Source organism: Cuculus canorus, chromosome 1 (assembly GCF_017976375.1).
Source record: "Cuculus canorus isolate bCucCan1 chromosome 1, bCucCan1.pri, whole genome shotgun sequence".
Lineage (NCBI taxonomy): Eukaryota > Metazoa > Chordata > Aves > Cuculiformes > Cuculidae > Cuculus > Cuculus canorus.
Window position 1 is genome coordinate 93002625 of NC_071401.1, and position 21455 is coordinate 93024079.

At 42.9% G+C, this 21455-nt stretch overlaps 1 long non-coding RNA gene across 3 annotated transcripts in view; it reads right to left on the bottom strand.

Moving 5' to 3' along the window:
• The window catches only part of LOC128849486 (uncharacterized), a 48324-nt gene extending 38717 nt beyond the window's left edge, over positions 1-9607 (bottom strand). For 2 of the 3 annotated variants that reach the window (XR_008447411.1, XR_008447413.1), the window contains exon 1: positions 2723-2923. This is a non-coding gene — a long non-coding RNA (uncharacterized LOC128849486). Of the gene's footprint in view, positions 1-2722; positions 2924-9471 lie in introns of those variants that run through there. The other variant, XR_008447412.1, reaches the window with a different exon arrangement.
• Between the last annotated feature and the right edge of the window lie 11848 nt (positions 9608-21455).

Sequence of the window (21455 nt, forward strand, 5' to 3'; positions counted from 1 at the left end):
GTGGTTTCAATATTCTATTTCCCTATTAAGCAGTCATACACTAACGCGTGAATGTCAGGCACTTAATGACAAAGGTACTTTGTAAACGTGCAACATCTGTACTCCTAGTATCCTTGTTGCAACTTTTTTTAAAAAAAATTTTCTCCAATCTATGCAATTTAAAACGAAAAAGTGGAAGAAAAACTCTTTGTAGCCAGAGCCTGGATTGCTGTTTGCTCCAAAGGCCGCCCCAGCCCAAGAAGACTGTAGCTCATGTGTACTACTCAAGGAGGAAAAAAAAAGAAAAAGCCCCGAGTAAGTAGGAATTTCCTTCATACGGATTAATGGCAGACAACAATATTTTTGTGGTAGTTACTCCGGTTTCCACTGCACCTTTACCTCACCCCCACGTGCTGCGCAGAGCTGACTGCAGCAGAAAGCACAGCGCCTCTGGCAGTGGGTCCGTAGGGACAGGAGTCCCTGTGCCTCAAGCAGACCCCCTCGGGGGGAAAGGCTGGGAAGCCAGGGCACACATGACAGCTCCTGAAGGGCACAGAAGCTCACCCCTCCCTGCCCGCCAGGCCCTCTAAGGAGCAGCCACTTCCCTCAGGGAAGGGAGCAGCACCTCCGCTTTCCCACCCACATCACCTCACCCTCATCTGCGAAGGGCCAGGCTCATTGTGAGGGGCTGCAGGGAGTCAGGCTGCTCTCAAAGAGATAATGCCACTTACTAACAAAGCCTGAAATACGAGGTTTATAGTTCAGAGAATGTTTTGTATTGAAAGGGACCTGTGAAGGTCATCGACTCCAATCCCCTCGCAGTGAGCACGGGAATCTTCAACTCAATCAGGTTGCTCAGTGCCCCATCCAACCTGAATTTGAATAGAGATTTGGCTTCTACCACCTCTCTGGGCAACCTGTGCGCCGTTTTATCACTCTCATTGCTAAAAACGTCTTCCTTAAATCCAGTCTAAATCTGACCTCTTTTAGTTCAAAACCATTGCTCTTTGCCCTGTCTCTACCTGCCCTCGCTAAAAAGTCTGTCCCCAGCTTTCCTGTAGCCCCTTCAGGTACTGGAAGCTGCTCTAAGGTCTCCCCAGAGCCTTCTCTTCTCCAGGCTGAACAACCCCAACTCTCTCAGCCTGCCTTCAACTCAGCCGCCCAACTCTGATCCACCAAACAGTCCACCCATCAAACCTGTGTCTCCCCTATTTGGAGAGAAAGACCTTGCGGGGACCGTATCAAAGACCTTACAGTTTAGTATTTGTGGGAGGTTTTCAATATTTTTTCCTCTTTATTTATTTATTTATTTATTTATTTATTTTTATTTTTCACTGCCCAGTCAGGGTGCCGCTCTCGTCCCTCCCGCGCCCCTGTCCCATCCCCATCCCAGGGCCGGCGGCGCCCTCTGCCGGCCTCATCCCTCCCCGCGCCCTGGGGATCATAGAATCGCCAGGTTGGAAAAGACCTTTGAGATCATCAAGCCCAACCGTACCTGTCCACTATTAAATCATACCCCTAAGCACTTCACCTACCCGCCTTTTAAACACCTCCAGGGATGGTGACTCCACCACGTCCCTGGGTCCCTGGACAGCCTCTGACAATGCCTGGTAACCCTTCTGGTGAAGAAATTTTTCCTTATGTCTAACTTGAACCTTCCCTGGAGCAGCTTAAGACCATTCCCTTTCATCCTATCACCTGTCACTTGGGAGAAGAGACCAACACCCTCCTCTCTACAACCTCCTTTCAGGTAGTTGTAGAGAGCGATAAGGTTTCCACTCAGCCTCCTCTTCACAAGGCTAAACAACCCCAGTTCCCTCAGCTGCTCCCCATAACACTTGTTCTCCAGCCCCTTCACCAGCTTCATTGCCCTTCTCTGGACACATTCCAGGACCTCAATGCTCTTCTTGAGCTGAAGGGCCCAAAACTGAATGCAGGATTCAAGGTGCATCTTCACCAGGGCCAAGTACAGGAGTAGAATCTTTTCCCTGGTCCTGCTAGCCACACTGTTTCCGATACGGGCCAAGGCGCTGTTAGCCTTCTTGGGAAGGGTGGCAGGGCTGGGTGAGGGGTTGGTATAGGCTCACAGAGCAGTGCCTGGAGGTAGGGGCACCCCCACTACACTTCTCTTAAACACTGACATAGGCGAGCTGCTACAAGGAAATGAGGATGCCCCTCCCTACTGTCCCACACCGAAGATACAAATTAAATTTACTCCTTGGAAACAAAGGATTGTGATGCATCACAGCCAACCATGCTCCAAAGCCGACCTACAGGAACCCTGTAGGCTCCCTGCCAGAGCCTCATCTTTGCAAATCAAGTAATGCCAAAATAGCTGGTCAGAGTTTGAATCTCAAGTCTATCTGCACAAAGCACTTCTGTATGGTATTTCTGTTCAATTTACCCGAGTTGGTGGATTCACCAAGCTTTGCATCTGCATCTCTCACACTGAGTCAACTAATGCTCCATATTAGAGCAGGGAGGCAGAATGCCCTCATTCCAATTGCTTACTTTCTTTTGCCTACAGCTCCCCCTTTCCTGCAGCTACTCACAGGCAGGCAAAGTCATCAGCCAGATCACCAAAACCAAGCAATTTCTTTTTACTAAAGCAAAACTCAACCCTTTCATCCACCCTATTGTTTTGAAAGGAAGGCATCCACAGGCAGATTTGGGGTGAAAAGACAAAAAAAGCAAGATCAAGCAAACAAGAAAGAGAATAACCATAAGCTGCTTTCATTCTCACCTGCTGTCTCATGGACTACAGCTCCAAGATGAGGTTTCTCCTGACAGAGGGAAAGTTGCAAGAATTGCATGCCTTAGCCTAAAAGAGACATTGTCTTTTGTAAAACAACAGTGTGCACAGCCAAAAACAGCAAAAAAGGAAGGTCCTGGAGCCTGCTCACTCCCAATGTTACACAGATGCTGCAAGCATTCAAAGGAAAATGCAAACCACCATGCAAAAGGAAGCTTTTAAAACATCACAGCTGCCAGGAACTTTCTCACGTGATTGAACTATAAAGGTCTGGCTCTGCAGAACAAAATGTTTCCAGCTGTATATCAAGGCAAGTCACAAGGCTGGTTTTGCATAGCAGTTTTATTCTTCTGCAGTGACAAGGATGGACCTTTTGCAGTAAAGGAACAAGTCAAAACAGTTTTCAGGATTGTCCAAACTAGCATATGCAGATGCAACAAGCGTCCCCTCCACACTCACTGCTCCAGTACAGGATTTCTCTTGATGAAGCAATTAACAGAACTTGGCTTGTGCAAAAAGATAACGGAGTGGCTAAGAATTTTCTGTGGTGAGCAACTGGTGTGATGTGGCATTACAACTTGCTCTGCTGCTTCCAGGCAAATCTTTTAAAGCAGGAGGGCTGTGATTGCTTCCAAATGAATGAAATGTTTCCCAAAGTGAGAGAGACAGTGGGAGGTAATGATTCCCAAATAGCAAACTGCATCTAACTGGACATCATAATGCCCCGTAAAAAGTCACAGATGTTTGGTTTTTTTGTCTAGCTGAAGACTGGGGTCAATTATGCTTGACGAAGTATTCAGTCTATATCTTTTCAGCATGCATAGGTCAAATAGTCCCCTTGTTTGAGAACAGTCCTGCCGTGGGCAATGGCTTAATTCCTCCGTTTCAAACCTACTCAAGATGGAGCCATTTCAGTCTCTTGTTGTATGCTTCCTTGTCCTCTGCATTGCTTTGCAGCCACGCTGTTTTACAAACACATCCATTTCTGGTTTCTTTCTCCTTTAAAGCACCTCTCTTTCAATTCACATGCTGTTCCTCCACACGGCCACCCGACAAACAACTTTGCTCCCTTTGAATATTTCTCCTGGCCTTCAGACAAAACTTGCTACCTGACCCTCTACCCTCTCTGTTGTTTCAAGCCTCTCAGCCTCCAATTCCCATTCTTTCCTACTCTCTTTGCAGTACCTGTGAAACTAAAATACACAGGGCACAAACTAATATGTGTAACTGAATAGGGTACTCCACAGTTTAAGAGATCAGATAACTAGATTTTAGTCAGATGAGGGCAGTGTAACAAAACAGGTTGGTTCCCAGTACCACACTTCACTGCTTCTCCTTCCAGTGCAACGACTTACCTCTCAGGTTTGCATTCTGAAATGATCTAGGCTGAGAAGAAATAAGTTAAAAAAAAAAAGAAAAAAAAAAAAGAGTGATTTATGCCAAATAATTTCATAGATCCAGTTTACAGCAGGGCCACATTGACATTTCTGCAGAGGAGGCAGCAGATGCTGTGGCCAGAAAGTGAGCAGCCAAGGACAGGAAGAATTTCTCAAGCAGAACTTCTGTGCCAAAGGCAACACATTGATGCAGTCAAAGATTTCTGCACTTCTTCTTAATCCTGAAATTTGAAATTGGATTGATTTGGCCCCTAGGGATCACCGGAGCTACATTGTACATACATCACTCTTTTTTACTCTCTAACCCCTTTCCCTTACTCCTCCAAAAACCGGTTGCCACAAATCCTTGGACCTACCATAGAGTGGTAATTTATTTCTTTGAATAGGCAAGTGACAAACATGACGATTCCTGCCTCAGTACAGAGATAGACATCAACCTCTCGCATACAGTACATGTAAAAAATATCTAATGGACTTACCTTAGGAGGAGAGGGAGTAGGACAATGGAAAGTCCCCTCATCAAATCTAACTGAAAGCAGTCTTTGCTGAGCTAGAAGTAAAGGCATGTGTGTATTCAGGAGCATTTCTTTCTGCAAAAGCCCCTTATGACTTAGAGTTCCCTTTCAGTGTGCTACACTGAGAAGCAGTCAAAGGACAAAGCATGGCTTTCTGTCACCTGTTGGAAGCACTGAGCACTAATGTGGCTTGTTCAATAGTGTTCCTTGCACCAATACTTATTAATTGGGCTAGGATGGCATGATTAGCTGATTTAATGAATAGCTTGGCCTCTTAGATAAAGCCCTTACTCTTCCCCTTTCTCCCTTTTGCCTTTATGCCTAGCCATGTGCTTCAAAAGTCAGTCTCAGTCCAGGGAAGCAATTGGTGCTCTAGATTTTGGCAGATGTTCGATAAGTTTACCTTAATATCAAACAGTGTGCTTTTTCTTACACGACAGCAGCTACTGAATGCTATTCCCCTGCAATTCAAATACCTTAACATATAAAATGTATATGATTAATATTAACACAAATATGAAATTAAATAAATATTTGTTAATCAGAGGAAGTTTTGCGTACTAGTTTACCTGAAAGCAGAAAATGGTATCTGCAAATTATGAACAGGCAATCGATTAACAATATCTCCTGTGTGAAAAACAATATTAAGATAATTTCTCATCCATTTGTCAGATAGTGGCCTGTTTGCATCGGTGATGGCTCCAAAGGCTGCCCAGCACCTCTGCAGTTGCTAGGGAACAATGCTGTAACTTAGAGGAGTACAGCCCTAGCTATTGTTGTGCTGTCATTTACCTGCACAGTGACATCATTTGGGGTTTATAAACATTCATGTAGTTTGTGTACTTTCAGAAGAACAATTATCAGTTGAATACTGTTTGGTCTACAGATTGACTCTAGGTTATGTACATCAAAGGAATAAAAATGAGCGTGCTTTTGGATGCAAAAACCTAAAGTGATGCTGAAACTGCATACATTGATACACTTCAGAAGTGGTTACTAGAATTGGTAATTTCCACAGAAGTTACCCCATATAAATTCATAGACACTGCCTGTGAAATGCCCTTTGTACTGGAAAATGTCAATTCTTTTCCTAAATCAAGATCAGCTGTATTTAGATCACCTTTGACAGATGTCAAGGAGCTGGGATCCCTGTCTAGGAAAGTGGGCATTGATAAGATGATCGGAAGAGGCAGATGAGCCCTCAGCTTCTGCAGGCAACTCCTAGCAGGTGTGAAGGACAGGTATTCCTTCAAGAAAGATACTATATGCCACCCAGGCAAGTGGACCACCTTGGAGAGATGTGTCCAGTATCTGAGGGAATTATCAGTGCAGGACCTGATTTATTCTGTCCTGGACAACCTGCAGTCACCTAAAGACCCAGATGAAGTCCAATGTATCAGACTCATATGGCAGAAGTTTATACAAGGGTGTTATCATCATATGCCAATTCATTGGCAACACTGGACTGGAAAGAACAAGTGGTACCAACAGTGAATGCAGTGGCTAACCAATTCTGGCAATATGAAGAACAATCTCTGTTCTTCCCTATGGCCCTGCATCTTGGCTGAGGAAAGATTGTCAGAAATATCAAAAGAACTGTTTGAAAAACTGTTCAAAAAATTGCCCTGGGAGTTCCAGCAACTCAAATAGGACAGGTCCTTCTCCCCATCTGTAAAGACCAGTATCTCAGCTATTAGGAGAAATCCAGTTCCACTGCTCAGGATATGTGGTACACACCACAGGGCACCATGTGGTTTTACCGTGCGTGACCATTTAAAGGACATGAGGAGGTGGGATAGAAAAACTACCTCCACCCTGGACAAGTGAGGTCATCAGTGACCTCAAGATTGGAGGCAGCCTGGGCTGCAGTGATCATGCACTGGTGGAGTTCAAGGTCCTGAGGGATATGGAACACTCGAGGAGTATAGTCAGGAGCCTAAATTTTAGGAAAGTAAACTTCCAGCTCCTCAAGGAATTAGTAGGACTCCCTGGGACATGGTCCTCAGGGGCAAGGGAGCAGAGGAGAGCTGGCAAATATTTAAGGATGCTTTCCAAGAAGCACAAGGGCGCTCAGTTCCCAGATGTAGGAAAACAGGCAAAGAAGGGAAGGGACCAGCGTGGCTGAGTTGAGAACTGCTGGTCAAACTCAAGACCAAGAGGGAGCTGCATAGGCCGTGCAGGCAGGGACTGAGAACCTGGGAAGAGCATAGGGACGCTGCCCAGTTGTGTAGGGATGGGGTCAGGAAGGCCAAGGCGCAGCTGTAGCTGAACTGGGCAAGGAAAGCAAAGAATAACAAGAAGAGTTTCTACAGGTATGTCAACCAGTAAAAGAGGATTAAAGAAAACGTACCGCACTGGTGACTGAAAATGGTGACTTCATATCAACAGACGAGAAGAAAGCTGAGGTACTCAACAGATTTTTTGCCTCAGTCTTCACTGGTAACCACTCTCCTCACCCCTCCTGGGTCAATGGGCAACAAGATAAAGACCAGGGTAAAGCCCCTCTGAATGCAGGGGAAAATCAGGTTCATGACCCCCTGAGAATCCTGAACATATGTAAATCTATGGAGTCTGATGAGATTCATCCCAGAGTCCTGAGGGAATTAGCAGATGTGGTTGCTAAGCCCCTCTCCATGATACTTGAGAAATCATGGCAGTCAGAGGAAGTGCCTTGTGACTGCAAGAAGGGCAACATTGTGCCCATTTTTAAAAGGGTAGAAAGGATGACCCTGAGAACTATGGATCTGTCAGCCTCCTGTCTGTGCCTTGGAAGATCATGGGACAGATCATCCCAGAAGCTATGCTAAATTACATGGAGGACGGGGAGGTGATTCAAGACAGCCAGCGTGGCTTCACCAGGGGCAAGTCCTACCTGACCAGCCTTGTGGCTTTCCCACTCTACTCTGCTCCTGTGTGACCCCACCTGGAGTTCTGTGTTCGGTTCTGGAATCCACAACATAAGAAGGGTGTGGAACTGTTGGAATGGGTCCAGAGGAGGGTTAAAAAGATGAAGAAAGGGCTGGAGCACCTCCTGTATAAGAACAGGCTGAGACAGTTGGGGTTGTTCAGCCTGGAGAGAAGAATGCTCTGGGGAGACCTTATAGTGACCTACCAGTACCTGAAGAGGGCCTACAGAAAAGATGGGGAGGGACTATTTACAGGGGCATGCAGTGATAGGACAAGGGGGAATGGCTTTAAATTGGAACGGGGAAGATTTAGATTAGACATTAGGAAGAAATTCTTCACGATGAGGATACTGAGGCACTGGAACAGGTTGCCCAGGGAAGCTGAAGATACTCCCTCCCTGGAAGTATTCAAGGTCAGATTGGATGGAGTCTTGAGCAGCCTGATCTAGTGGGAGGTGTCCCTGCCCATGGCAGGGGGCTTGCAACTGGATGATCCTTAAGGTCTTTTCCAACCCAAACCATTCTATGATTCTATGGAGCCTAAAGTGATGGGCTAAATGAACTCAATGGACTTTTTGGAGGGATGGCCTATGGACTACAGGGATGATATCGCTGTATGTGTATATATGTACATATATATTTTAAAGACAGAATAAGTGGTGGTGATTAATTGGAATGTACTGGAAAATTTGGGCATGACATAGACGGCATAGAACAAGGGGTAGTGTCCTGGTTTTGGCTGTGATAGAGTTAATTTTCTGCCCAGTAGCTGCTACATTTTAAAGTTAGAGTAGGAGAATGTTGATCCATTATATATACATCATATATAATTACACTCCCCCTCAACTTCATCTGCTTTAACTTAAACAAAAGTACTGTATTTCCTTGGAAGTCCCAGGAGGGAGGTTTTGCTACTGATCTTTCTCTCTGCTCTCATCTGGGCTGTCTTTAAATGCATAGATCCATTCCTGAGATGTTAAACCCAAAATTTCAGCCTTGTCAGTGATAAAACAGGGAGGAAGAATTCCTTGCTCCGTTTGCAAGTGATCCTCTTATTTATACTTCCAGACTGCTTTTTTGTTTTGGTTTGTTTTTTTTCACAAAAACATGACATTGCTGACTGATGCTCAGCTTTTGACATTCTGTAGTCCTAGAAGCCTTTTCTACAGAATTTACCACCATTTTGACAGTGAACCACTAAAAGCTGCTCTCAGGTCATTGCTGCCCAAGCCAGTATTCACTGTCATTCTGCAGGAGTAGCTTTATCAAGATGAAAATATTTCACTGACTTACCTACAGAAACGTAATCAAATAAATAGTTAACAATAATGCAAATATGAAATAAAATTGTCACCAAAAAAAAAAAAGCTGTATTTCTGTTACCCTAAAGCAAGATATTACCCCTAAAAAATAAGGAAATAAGAAAAATCATAGCATTCAAAACTGATTTTAAAAGCCTTACTCAGATTAGGAGAGAGTGCCAAAAGAAGGGAATCAGCCCCAAATGAAGGTGTCTTAAGCTCACATTATTGACTAGGTCTCCACTATACAATGAGCAGTACTGGAGTGACAATCTCATCCTAATATAGAAGCTTAACTCATATGAAATCATCCACACTCCACGAACCTAGAGTTAGGCATTTGTATCTGGAGTCCTGTCCTATTCCTGTCATTCTGTCTGTCTCTATCTCTCTGTCTACCTTTTCTGTACAAAGCCTGTTCCCTAATTACAGAAGGCAATCAGGCAAATTTGCCATGCAAATCATATCAGATTTGCTAAATTGAAGGGTAGGGTTATTTCCTAAAACACAATCTTATTCCCTTAGAATACCAAAGCAAACTAAGCCAGTATGAGCCAGAAAAAAACACAAAACCGGCACAAAAACCACCAGGAGCTGTCATGTTTTTATTTATGAACTTACCACCTTCATTCTTCTTGCTGAAGACACTGCCTTTTGTTCAAACCTGGAGCAGACGCAAAGGGGTGCACTGTGAAGGCAGGGGAGAAGGTAGAGAAATGTAAATCCCCAGTGAACTGTCTTCTCTGGTTAGTGCTGCTAGAAGAGGGAGAAGGGGGAGCGAAGAGGCTGTGTAAGTTAGAGCAGGAAGCAGGATTTATCACCTCAGCTAGGATTTAATTCCATTAACCATTAGCTAAGAGGAGAATCCAAGCACCTCCCTTGGCTATAGGAGCTCTCCAGAACCATAGAAAGAGGGAAAACATGGATCCCAACATAGTTACATCTCCAAAGTGCACAGATACAGCTCCACGCACAGTTGAGCAGAATCAAGAAAAAAACGGCATTTCACAAATTTTATATGTTTTTAAATAATATTTCCATGTTATTGTTCATTTATAGCTAATATTTGCAGCTGGTTTTATAGCTAGCCTTCAGTTTAAGATAACATGTTTTACTCATTCTTACACTTCCGAGATTATTAACCATGCTACTTGTTCTCCCAGTTGTGACCGGAAAACTGAGCAACACAACAGGAAAGGGAGGAAAATGGAGCAGATCCAAAAAGGCTGATGCCAACAGTACAAATGCATGTGATAAATTATAGCAAGATATCCCTAAGCTTTTATACCCATTCTCCCACGCATCAATTTAGATTAAAATATAGCGCAAAGCAAATCTTGATGGATATCCCATTCTCTTGAGAGAGAGCACTGCCTGTACAGCATTTCTGCGTGAGAGGTGCCAACACGTGCTGTTGGTCAATAACTGCTTGTTGGCAGACTGGGCATTTTGGTGCCATGCCAATATCACAGCACACGTTTGTGTAACACGCATGTAGTGCTGGCTGTGTACATTGCTAGGCCAAGAGAAGACAAATTTCTTCACTCCCCATCTTTCCTTTCTTCATTGTTTTTTTTTTTTTTTTCCCTGAGAAGACCTAGCTGTTCCTTCTTTGTGTAAAATATAAACTACCTTCCCTATATGGCTGTCTAGATGCTGTATTTATTGCGTCTATCCTTGCAAAACCAGGCAGGCAACTACTGTCTCCTTCCATTTAACAACTGAAGAAGGAAGCCAAGAAAAAATAAGGTCAAATCTTGTAGAGCTAGGTACTTAAATCCCAATGTATAACACCACTGAAGCTCCTCCAGCTCTGTCAGCTGATGTCTATCCCTCTGTACCTCTTAGCTCTGTTACCTGGAGCCCTTGGTCATGTCAAACTGCAGACATGCCCTGGGGCTCTCCGGCCAGACTTGCACAACCCAGCATGTGTTCCCTGGGCCAGACTGCAGTCTTGCAGACAATCCCATCCAGCAAATGGCTTCTCCCAGTCACTGAGGTGGGTCACAGGCAGGAAAACACTAGGTGGGACATGGACAGGGAACAGAACTTCAGTCCCCTTCTCATTTGATTTATGGCCATAACTTGAAAGTGGTTCTTCCCCGTGCCAGGATGGTGATTACTCCATGGGTATGAGAGACGTCCATCCTCATATTAATGACCTTTCTTAGGGACATCGTTACTCTCCTGCTGTATTTCTTTCCTTTAGATTCCTGCAGAGTGCAGAAGATTCCAGTTGTTCTTACCTTCCTTCCTGGTTTCCTATGAAAATTAAGATAAGTGGTAAGGAGAAAAGAACGCTCAGGCCTTACCTTAGACCGCTGTGGAGAAGTACCTTGACACACGAACCCACTCCTAGATTTGTCTCCAAATATGCAATCCTGTGTTTTCTGCTTATACTTGTAAATCCATTTGAATACGTTATGTCCTTCTAGTAACTATTTCCAGGAGCCCTTTGTTTAAAACGCTTGCTGTACGTTAAATTGGTTCTGTGTAACTTGAACTCCTGAGAGTCCCAAACCCCAGCATGTGATAGGCACAACCTGCTGGCTACGTGCCAGAGAGGAACAGAGTTGTGCAACTACTAATTATAAGATTATAAAATAATAGCACTCTAGTAGCAAAACAGCCCAGTGGAAATGTTACTATTCAAAGTTTTAACTTATTCCTATTATGAGGCACCACTGGGCACCTTCAGCTTTATGGGCACAGCTTGATGTTTAATCGTTAATATCCTTTATCATTCTATGGTAATTCCTCAGGCAACCAAGCAGATGCAAAAAACAAATTCCTTTTCTTGTGACTGACAGTGGAATTGCAGTTTCTGACATCAAACTTCAAACAAAAAGATTGTATTGTCATAATAATATGCAAAATAGTTCTGCTGTAGGTTTTTGTTTAACTTTGTGCCAAACCCAGGCTGCTAGGTGCGTTTCCTTCTTCATTAAATTAATTCGGGTAGAAAATGGAACAGAAAGAAAAGCTCTGGAAAGACTATATGCTAAAACAAGAACTGCTTAGATCCTAAAAAAAATAATAAAGGAAACATGGAGAAATAGACCTGATATTCCTTCTGACGCGGGTTAGGTTTTCCTCCTCCCATTACACTCCACAGATATGTCCTAGCACCAAACCATGCAAGTAACTCCTGTCCAGGCCTTTGGTACTCTTTTGTCTTAGAATTGTTTCAAATTTGTGTTCACATGGCTATGTTAATGGCAAAAAGTGACACACTATTTGGACATCCCAAAATACAGGAAGAATCATTAGGATCACAGAACAGCTGAGGATAGAAGGAGGCCATTGAATGCTAACAGCTGCTCATAACAGGACCAGTTAGCTGAGGCTGCTCAGGGCTTGTGCAACAGTATCTCCAGGGATGGGGAACCCACAGCCCCTCTGGGCCTCACTTTCAAAGTCTGGCAAGCCTCATGATGATAGTTTTTTTCCTAGTATCTAACCAGATTTTCCCATGTTTCAACCTGTGCCCAACCTGTCCCGTCACCCTGCACTTCTGACAAGAGCCTGGCTTCATCTTCTCTGCAACCTCTCACTAGCTGGGTCCAGGCAGTGATAAATTACCCTTTGAACCCTCTCTTCTCCAAGCTGAACATTCCCAGCTCTCTCCATCTCTCCTTGTATGTCCTGTGCTCCAGCCCCTTGACCATTTTGGTGGCCACATGCTGGACTTGCTCCTGTAAGTCTGTATCTTTCATGTACTAGGAGCCCCAAAATGGACACAGCACTCAAGATGTGGCCTCACCAGTGCTGAGCAGAGGGGAAGAACTATCTCCCCGAACTTGCTAGCTACACCTTTGCCAAGGTCCTTCTGAATAGCAGCCCTGCTCTCCAGTGTATTGACTGCGCCTGCAAGTGGAAACTTGTAGTACCTGCTGTCCCATTGTCTCGGTCATTAATAATGGCAGAATACACTACTGTTTCTAGTATTGATCCATGAGGCACACTGCTGGTAACTGGTTGCCAGCTGGACTTTGTACCACTAGCAGATTACAAACAATTTTCTAGGCCAGCAGTCCAGCCAATTTTCCACCCCCCTTATCATCCACTTATTCAGCCCATATCTCAGTAGTCTGGCAATAAAGATATTAAAGAAAAGAGTGTCAAAGGCATTGCTGGAGTCTAGGAATATGACATCCACTTCTCTTCTTTTCATCCACAGACCCAGTCCTGTCATCACAGAAAGCGTTCAGGCTGGAAGGGCAAAATTAGTGCATGGTAAATGCATGTTGGCTGTTCGAAGTCAACTTCTTGTCCTTCCTTTGTTTGGAAATGGGTTGTGAGAGCATTTGCTCTGCCACTTGCCCAGGGACTGAGCTGGAGCTAACCAGCCTCTAGCTCCTCAGTTCACATTTCTTGCCTTCCTTAAGGCTGGGCATGACATTTGCCTTTTTCAGTCATCGGAAACCTCCACTGTCACCAGTGATAGACTGTGGCCTTGCATGACATGGACCAGTTTCCATAGCTCCCTAGATGCCTTCCATCTGATCCCATGGTCTTGTCTATAGCCAATTACCCCAAGCTCTCACTAACTCTATCTCCCTCTTCTCTGATCATGGTTTCACTCCCACAGGCTCTGCTAGGAGCCTCAGACACCTCAGAGGCCAGAGGGCAAACCTGGCCAGTGAAAAATAAGGCAAAAAAGGCAATGAGTATCTCAGTATTTTTTATCCTTAGCCATGAAGTCCCCAGCTCCATTGAACAGCAGGCCTACATTTTTCTTAGCCTTCATTTTGCTGCAAATAGATTTTCAGAAACCCCTCTTGTTGTCCCTCACATCCTTTGCTAGATTTCAGCTGAGCTTTAGTTTTGCTAATCTTATTCCTGCATCCCCAGGCAATGCCACCATGCACCTCCCAGGTAGCGGGTCCCTGCTCTCTCCTTCTGTATAGCCGCTTTTTGTTTCTGCTCTCTCCTTGAATTGGGACCGCTCTACTAATAGAGCTTTAGACTATGTTACACAGGCATCCCACTGCAATTCAAGTAGTCAAGAGACCCTTTTCATTCCAAGTTCCTTTAGAAGTAAAGTTTTCTGATTTTTTTCCATTCTGATTACTTCCCATCTTAATTTCATTCTATTATTTTTAGCTCATGTTTTCACTTTCTCTAAGTCTTCTAATATCACCTCTGCCCGATTTGTGCTGACACCAACTCCAGATTTAAAGTTCATTGACATTTTGTTAACGTAACATCTATATATCACCTTGAATCTATGTTGAACCAGTGTAATTGTGAGGGATTGAAAAAAATGTATGTATAATATGCGCTAAGTAAATCCTTGTATGATTACATTGCCTTTCATTAGTTGCAGCTGGGGTCCATTTCATCTAGTTTCTGACAATATGAACTTACTACATTTAACTGGATACATCAGTATGAATAAATAAATATTTTTAAAAGCTTATGATGCTGTCCAATCCGATAAAGTCTTTACCAGCTGCATTTTGTTATATAGTAAAGGCTTTTGGGACAAGGCACATACATCTGTATTTTCATATGCATCAGGCTAATAAATGAGATTTTGCACATTCAGTCTTTTAAATAAAAAAAAAATACCATGTAGATATTCCATTTATTTTCCCTAACTTGGAGTTAATGAGGTGACTTACAGATTTGGCTAAAAAACCCCAAACGACAGTGGGCAGCTACTCAGAATAGGTTTTTTTAGCTGAGCCAAGCCATATCCATGTCCACTAAGACTAAGTGGACCTTCATACTCTTGGTAGCCTTGGAAGGAAGGAAACTGGTCCAGGGAGCTTGTCTTGTCATCACAGAAGCAGGAGAGCAATGCCTCTTACAGAAAGGACCAGAGAATTCAGCAGGATTGCTCAGCGTGGTTACTCATGTACATCAAGGTTTGCAGTTTTTGCCTTATAATCCTACTGAGTTTCTGATCACTCTATAAAATGCAGGTTTTGGGGGTAGCAGGAAGTCCAAGTTAGACCCCCTTCTCCAAAACTCCCATTTCATTGTCCTCTCACACACCCATCAAACTAAAGCAAACGCTATTATCAGTATTGTGTACAATTGTTATTATTCTGATGCTTGTGAATCATTCAGTTTACTCATGCAATAGCATGTACATGCATTTGAAATTTAAATATACTGCTCTTAAAAAAACCTAAAACTCTTTCTTGCTAAGTTGAGGAGTTATTGCCAAGCAAAGGACCTACAACAATAGGAATGGTAATATGCACTGCTCTTTATGCATACAGTTATATTTTCAAATAACCATAAACAGTGTACATAACAATGAAAGTAAAACTGAATAATAAACAAGAAAATTCCCACCTCTTGCTGTCATTTTGAACATTAATTTCTATTAGCTATCAGGAACCAGGGGGAAGCAAACCCACATGCTTTCATCCTTTCAGTTTTCTTTAGCAGAATACCAGCTTTAACAAAGTATATATTACAAAGTACACAGTACAAGGTATAAAATATGGTTGCATATATTTTTTCACCTTTGTGCAGGAAAGCTCTTTCACTAAGTAGTATTGAACAATTAAAATAGCAACACTTTTTGCAGCAGACCCACACACAATTTTTCTTCAGAAATGTGGATCTGTCTATGTACCTATTCATGCATCTATTTATCTATCTTGGAGTCAAACATGTAAGTCATTTGTCCTCTCTATAGCACTTTCTCATATGCAGCAAAATCAATTGACTTCATTTAACTTTGGTTTTTAATAGCTTTTCAGTTTCTACTCCCTTTGAGTTCTTTTTAAAAACTTTTCTCACCTTAGGTAAACCTCAGTACTGATAGGTCAATCGAGGAAGAAATAAATTCTACAGAGAAAAAATTAGAAAAAATCTCACAGTGTTTTTTCAATATTTAGGAATTATCTACATCCTAATAAAAATATTACATTTCCCTATTACCTGTTTAGGTTTTGGATTAAAGGGGGAAGATAAGACTTTCTGAAAGTCATGTTTTTAAGAGCTGAATCAATCTTAAGAATTTTGGCCAGAAAACAAAGGGGAGGTTGGAAAAAAAAATGAATTGAAAGTTCTTAATTTTCCAAGTCAGTATTTTCCTTGTAACAACTGAGTCAAAATACTTTTCTGAAGAAGACTTAAAACTCATAAATAGCCTGATTTATTTGTTGTGGCTTTACTTGAGATACCTCCCTCCCAGATCATTGATCTAACCCCTTAAATTCCCAGCTACACTTTGATTTGGGCCTTTTAATGGTCATTCATTGTGTCCCCAACAGTGATTTTGGTTTGAACACCTGTGGATTTTTGCATATGCTCATGATATGAAAAACAAAGGCCATCAGTCTTCTGTACACTACAAGTCTATAGCTTAATGTAAGTGTACCCTTGAGCAGCACAATGCGGGTACAATCCCACCATGCCTGGAAGGTCTCCCAGCTCCAGTCCCAGGAATGTCTGGGCCCTTATCTATGCTGTGAAAAAATGCCTGAGGTTAGAAAGCAGAGGTCTCTCCAGGCTCACTTTATTGTTGTCTGCATTCCCCATCCACCACAGAAGGAGTTCTCACTGCAGCAAAGGTTTTCGTAGTGGAGTATGCATCTAGGGCAGCTTCCCCAGCAAGGGACCTTCGGCTCAGAGCCTGTGTTTGGTCTTAGAAATTTCAGATCTTAAAACTGATAGCCAGGGCCACATTGCAGGTATTAACTGTACTTCACCTGTGTTGCAAACAAGGGCAAAAATGTGCCTTTGCAATCTTACACTTGTGCTTTTAAGCAAGATGTTCTACAAGATTAACTGCAAGAGGAAACAGTTAGTTATAAGCCATGCATACCTGTCTAAACTGAACTATATAAGGTCAGCTTTTTTGATAAGGATGAAGGTACATTGTATTCCTTTAAAGATGCGGTATATTACTTAGGGTACCATGAAGAAACAAACTAGATTTTGAAAGAGCTGGCTACTGCAATCTATTTCCAATATATTAATTTTTGTCATTTCAGCACAGTCTATGAGAAGCTGAAGGCACATTGCAGTTTTATAGTTGATCATACGAATGATCTCTAAGATATAATATGAAGATGTTTTTATGTAGCAATAAAAGGGGACTTAGCAGAAGGTCATGACAAAATGCAAGCGAAGCGGGTTTGTTTTGCAAGAAAAGCAAAAGATGGATGTGGACCACACAGTCGGGCACACATGGAGTTGAGGCAGTTGTTCAGGTCAGCAAGTTTCTCACACCCACCTCTAATCAACTCCTGCCAGCACATCTCAACCTCTGTTAAAATGACTAAAGCAATTCCCAGACTGCTCACTTCAACAATGTAGGAAGGAAGAAACAGCTGACCAGCGTGACAAATGTACACTTATTTGCTGCTTGGGTCTTTGTAATGGTGACACTCCATCAAGCAAGCTCCACCTCACACCAGTCAGGTCTTGCTTTTTAATCTGATTAAAAATCACCCTGCAGGGTGGTAAGAACAACCTGAAGGAAAACATGAAGTGAATTGTAGTTTAAGTTTCTAGAGCTGAACAGAACAGGCAGAGGTATGCCAGCAGCAGCACCTCTTATGAGACACAAACCACACAGCACTGTGTCACTTTGTGTATTAGGGATGAAATCCTGGCTTTATTCTAGCTTTTACAGAAATAAATTTGTAGAATCAATTTAAGGAATTTTTAATTGCAGGGGTTTTAATTTTACTTTTTTTTTTATTCTTAGAAATTAACATTTTGGTGAGTGATGATATTTCTATATATATGGATCATGTCATCATCTAGCTCAGCAAAAACCTCAATTCTTTTGAAGACAAAATAGCTCTCACCCTTACAGGAGGGGGAACATGAAATAATAGAATACTTTTTGTTAAGAAAAGGGAAGGAAGAAAGCAGCAGCTAACTAACAGAGGCATGAATATGGGAGCCTCTTTTTCTAAAGAAACCAACAAGGACGGCTGGGAGAAATAAGGGAAGCAGAGGGCAGGAATGCAGTCTCCAAGAGCAAACCAAATCAGATCCTTGGATGAATGAAGAGCATACCTTGAATCCACTATTACAATGTATCAGTACTTTTTCCAAGGCTGTAACTTCTTTATTTATGTGTGGCTCTCTTTTCAATACACTTGCATGCAGGTCCTTGAAGTCCCCAAAGCATCTAGAAATTCTAGTTTTTTCTTTAAAAAAACCCCATTTGTAGCCCAATTTTTAATTATCTTGTTATCCAGAGAAGGTCTCGGTCCAGAAGCTATATGTAGCTCATCAGGCCAGTCTTTTTCAGTAGGTTGAAAGAACTGCTTACCATGAGGCTTGACGCTGAGATTAGCTGCTGTACTGGTCACAGTATAGTCCATGGCTCTACTGGAGGCCTGTAAATAGGTAAATCCTTTTCCTCTTCTGCCTCAGTCTCTGAAAAGAGAACAGCCAACAATGCACTTTGCTCCTCCAACATGGGCTTTCACAGGAAAGCCAAGGCATGCCTCCTGTAGTTCCAGTTAGGAATAAGTGAGCGCTACTTACAGTGCAGTACATTTAGGGATAATTATTGATGCATTTATTATTTCAACTTGAGTAACAGAGGCAATCAGTGGTGGGGCATGAACATGAGTTAGTCTACTGTGGTGTGTGAAATGCTGCATTAGATCTGAGTTCTTCTAGTTCCCCCTAAGGGATGCATGACATTAAAAACATGCAAAGAACAAAAATGTGTGCAGGTACCAGTAGTATATGTTGTCCTAGCATCTCATGCCATGGGCAAAAGTGTCTGAGGAAAACGTGTGAAAAAATGTGTGCTGAAACTTTGACTTATGTTTAGGAGAATAGGCAAGGTATGCATTATTTTCAGAAGCACAAAAGAGCACCTTCTAGCTTTAGATTTCCTAATCCACATAAAAAAACCCAAACAAACAAACAGAAAAAATCTAACAAAATAGCTGTTTTCCTCTTTGTTTCTCACAGAGCTCTACTGAAACCAGTCTTTCAAGCCATCTTGCAGCATATTGTTTTACGCAATACTCCATTAAATCTTTGTTAGATGAGGGTTGTTTCTACATCCTGTTTTTTCTGAAGCCAATGCACTCTAGCGTGAAAACCCTGTTCCGATTATCTGCCTGTTTGAGGCTGACAGAGTGAGGCTGCCTCCCCAGGAGGATATCTGTCTATCAGTTGGTCTCTGGAGAATACGGATGGGTTTTTGTAGCAAACTCTTTATCTTCCACCTCTCAAACCATCCTGCAGGAGCCCTATTCCCTAATTTGGCCCTTGTATGTTGCTTTGAGTTCAGATGACCTGGGACAAAGCCAGACAGAGGACACATTTGATACAGGCAGTGTCACAGAGTCAGCAGCGCTCTTCCCTGAAAAAAAAAGCTTGTTTTATTCAGAAGCCCAGGACAAAATCAGTCCCCTGAGCAGGTCCTAGTGGAGCAGTTCAAAGAGACTGCAGCAACAGATGAACAGCTTCCGAGGACCGAAGTGCAGGGATCTGCTCCAATCCCACTCAGACCCCTTCTTATTGAGAGCCGCTGCTACTTTGCTGCAGGGTGGGATGTGCAGGCTAACGGGATTATTTACCAGAGAGGCACAGATGTTTTTCCTGCAAGATCCTGAAAGGCTTATTTGTTTGTAGCGGTACCCTTTCTGGAGTCTGTCACTGCAGCTGTGGAAAACAGCACAACGTGAGATGGACCATCTGTAAATAGCCATGCAGAAAACAGAGGAACATACTCGCCTGTTTAACCTGAGACTGAAACAAGACAACCGCTTTGACAAACACTAGGCTGCACTTGGCAGTGCCCTTCAGGAGAGCTTGGACACTGGCTAGTAGTGCACTCGAGCAGGCAGAAGCCCTTATTTTGCAGTGAGTGTAGCATAGTCATCAGAAGCTACAGGTAGGACTCACAGTGCTGTAGGTGACCACATCACTTAAGCAAGTGGAAGAATACCAAGAATAAGTTGTTAGGATGAGGTACATTGATCTCAGACTTACCTGTGGGTCTCTACACACTGAATAGCACCTGGGAGGAGAAGAATTTCAGAAGATCTCTTCATTAAGATAGGGATCATATCATAGAATCATAGAATCACAGAATCATAGAACTATAGAATAATTTGGATTGGAAGGGACCTTAAAGATCATCCAGTTCCAACCCTCCTGCCATGGGCAGGAACATCCCACTAGATCAGGATGCCCAAGGCCCCATCCAACCTGGCTTTGAACACCTCTAGGAATGGGGCAGCCACAAGTTCCCTGGGTAACCCGTGCCAGTGCCTCACCACTCTCATTGTGAAGAAATTCCTCCTCATGTCAAGCCTGAATCTGCCCCTCTCCAGTTTATACCCATTCCCTCTTGTCCTATTGCTACAAGTCTTTGTGAACAGTCCTTGCCCAGCTTTCTTGTAGGCCCTTTCAGGTACTGGAAGATCGCTATAAGATCTCCTCAGAGCTTTCTTTTTTCCAGGCTGAACAAGCCCAACTGTCTCAGCCCGTCATGGGAGGTGCTCCAGCCCTCTGATCATCTTTGTAGCTCTCCTGTGGACCCATTCCAACAGTTCCATATCCTTCTTATGTTGAGGATTCCAGAACTGGACACAGTACTCCAGGTGAGGTCTCACAAGAGAGGAATAGAGGGGTAGAATCACCTCCCTCACCCTGCTGGCCACACTTCTTTTGATGCAGCCCAGGGTACAGTTGGCCTTCTGGGCTGCAAGCACGGCATACCTGGCCTGTCTCAGGCATTTTAGTAACTTCTTGAGATAGGCCTCAATAAATATCAAGCTGGCATATGGTATAGACATTTCTGAAGAGGATGGAGAAGCAAGCCCAAGGATGGAGATGTTAGCTTTGCCCTTGTACTCCTGTTGGCAACAGCTCATGAAGAAGAAGAACTAGCTTTTGAGAAGCAAAAGCACAATTTGTAAGCATGATCTTTAAATTAGGAGCTGGGAACTTAAGTAAACCAAGAAGTTCCAAGTCAGCAATTTAGGAATACTGAGACAGGAATTAGGAGGAGACCAGGAGGAGATCAGGAGGGGTTTTGGAGGAGATGACAGATAGATAAACTTGGCAAGCAACTTTTGGAGGGCAACACTATTAAACCACCACCAGATACCACTGAAGACCCCTTTGGAGCACGTATAGAAGATGCTGTGAATGACTTGGCATTATTATAATCATATGTAAATATGGGATAACATACATGATGAATAATGTATAACTTTATGTAACTTTGTGTATAAATGAAGATGAAAAACCTCTTGAGGTGAGCTTGGTTTGAGGGAAATCTCCAAGCACCCGGGATTTACACACATCTGAATAAAATAATGACACTCTCGGTGATGTAGTTGTTGGCTTAGTGCACACTGGGTAATGAATCCATATTTTGGACAACACACTGACTTAATATAGCTCTTTGTTTCTGGAAATACTTCCTAAAAAGCCTGAGGGGCTTTACAGTCTACATTTCATGCTAGCTCAGAGCATTTCTGGATGCAGTAACAAAAATATTGACAAAGGTTTCACAAAGTACAATGAGTACTCGCTCTGCACCAGGAAGAAGAATCAGCTCCTTCTTCATGGCATTGATTTGTTGTTGTCTTCAATAGGTTATATGTATTTTTTTTCCAGGCAGGGTTTCAGTAAGTAACATAAGA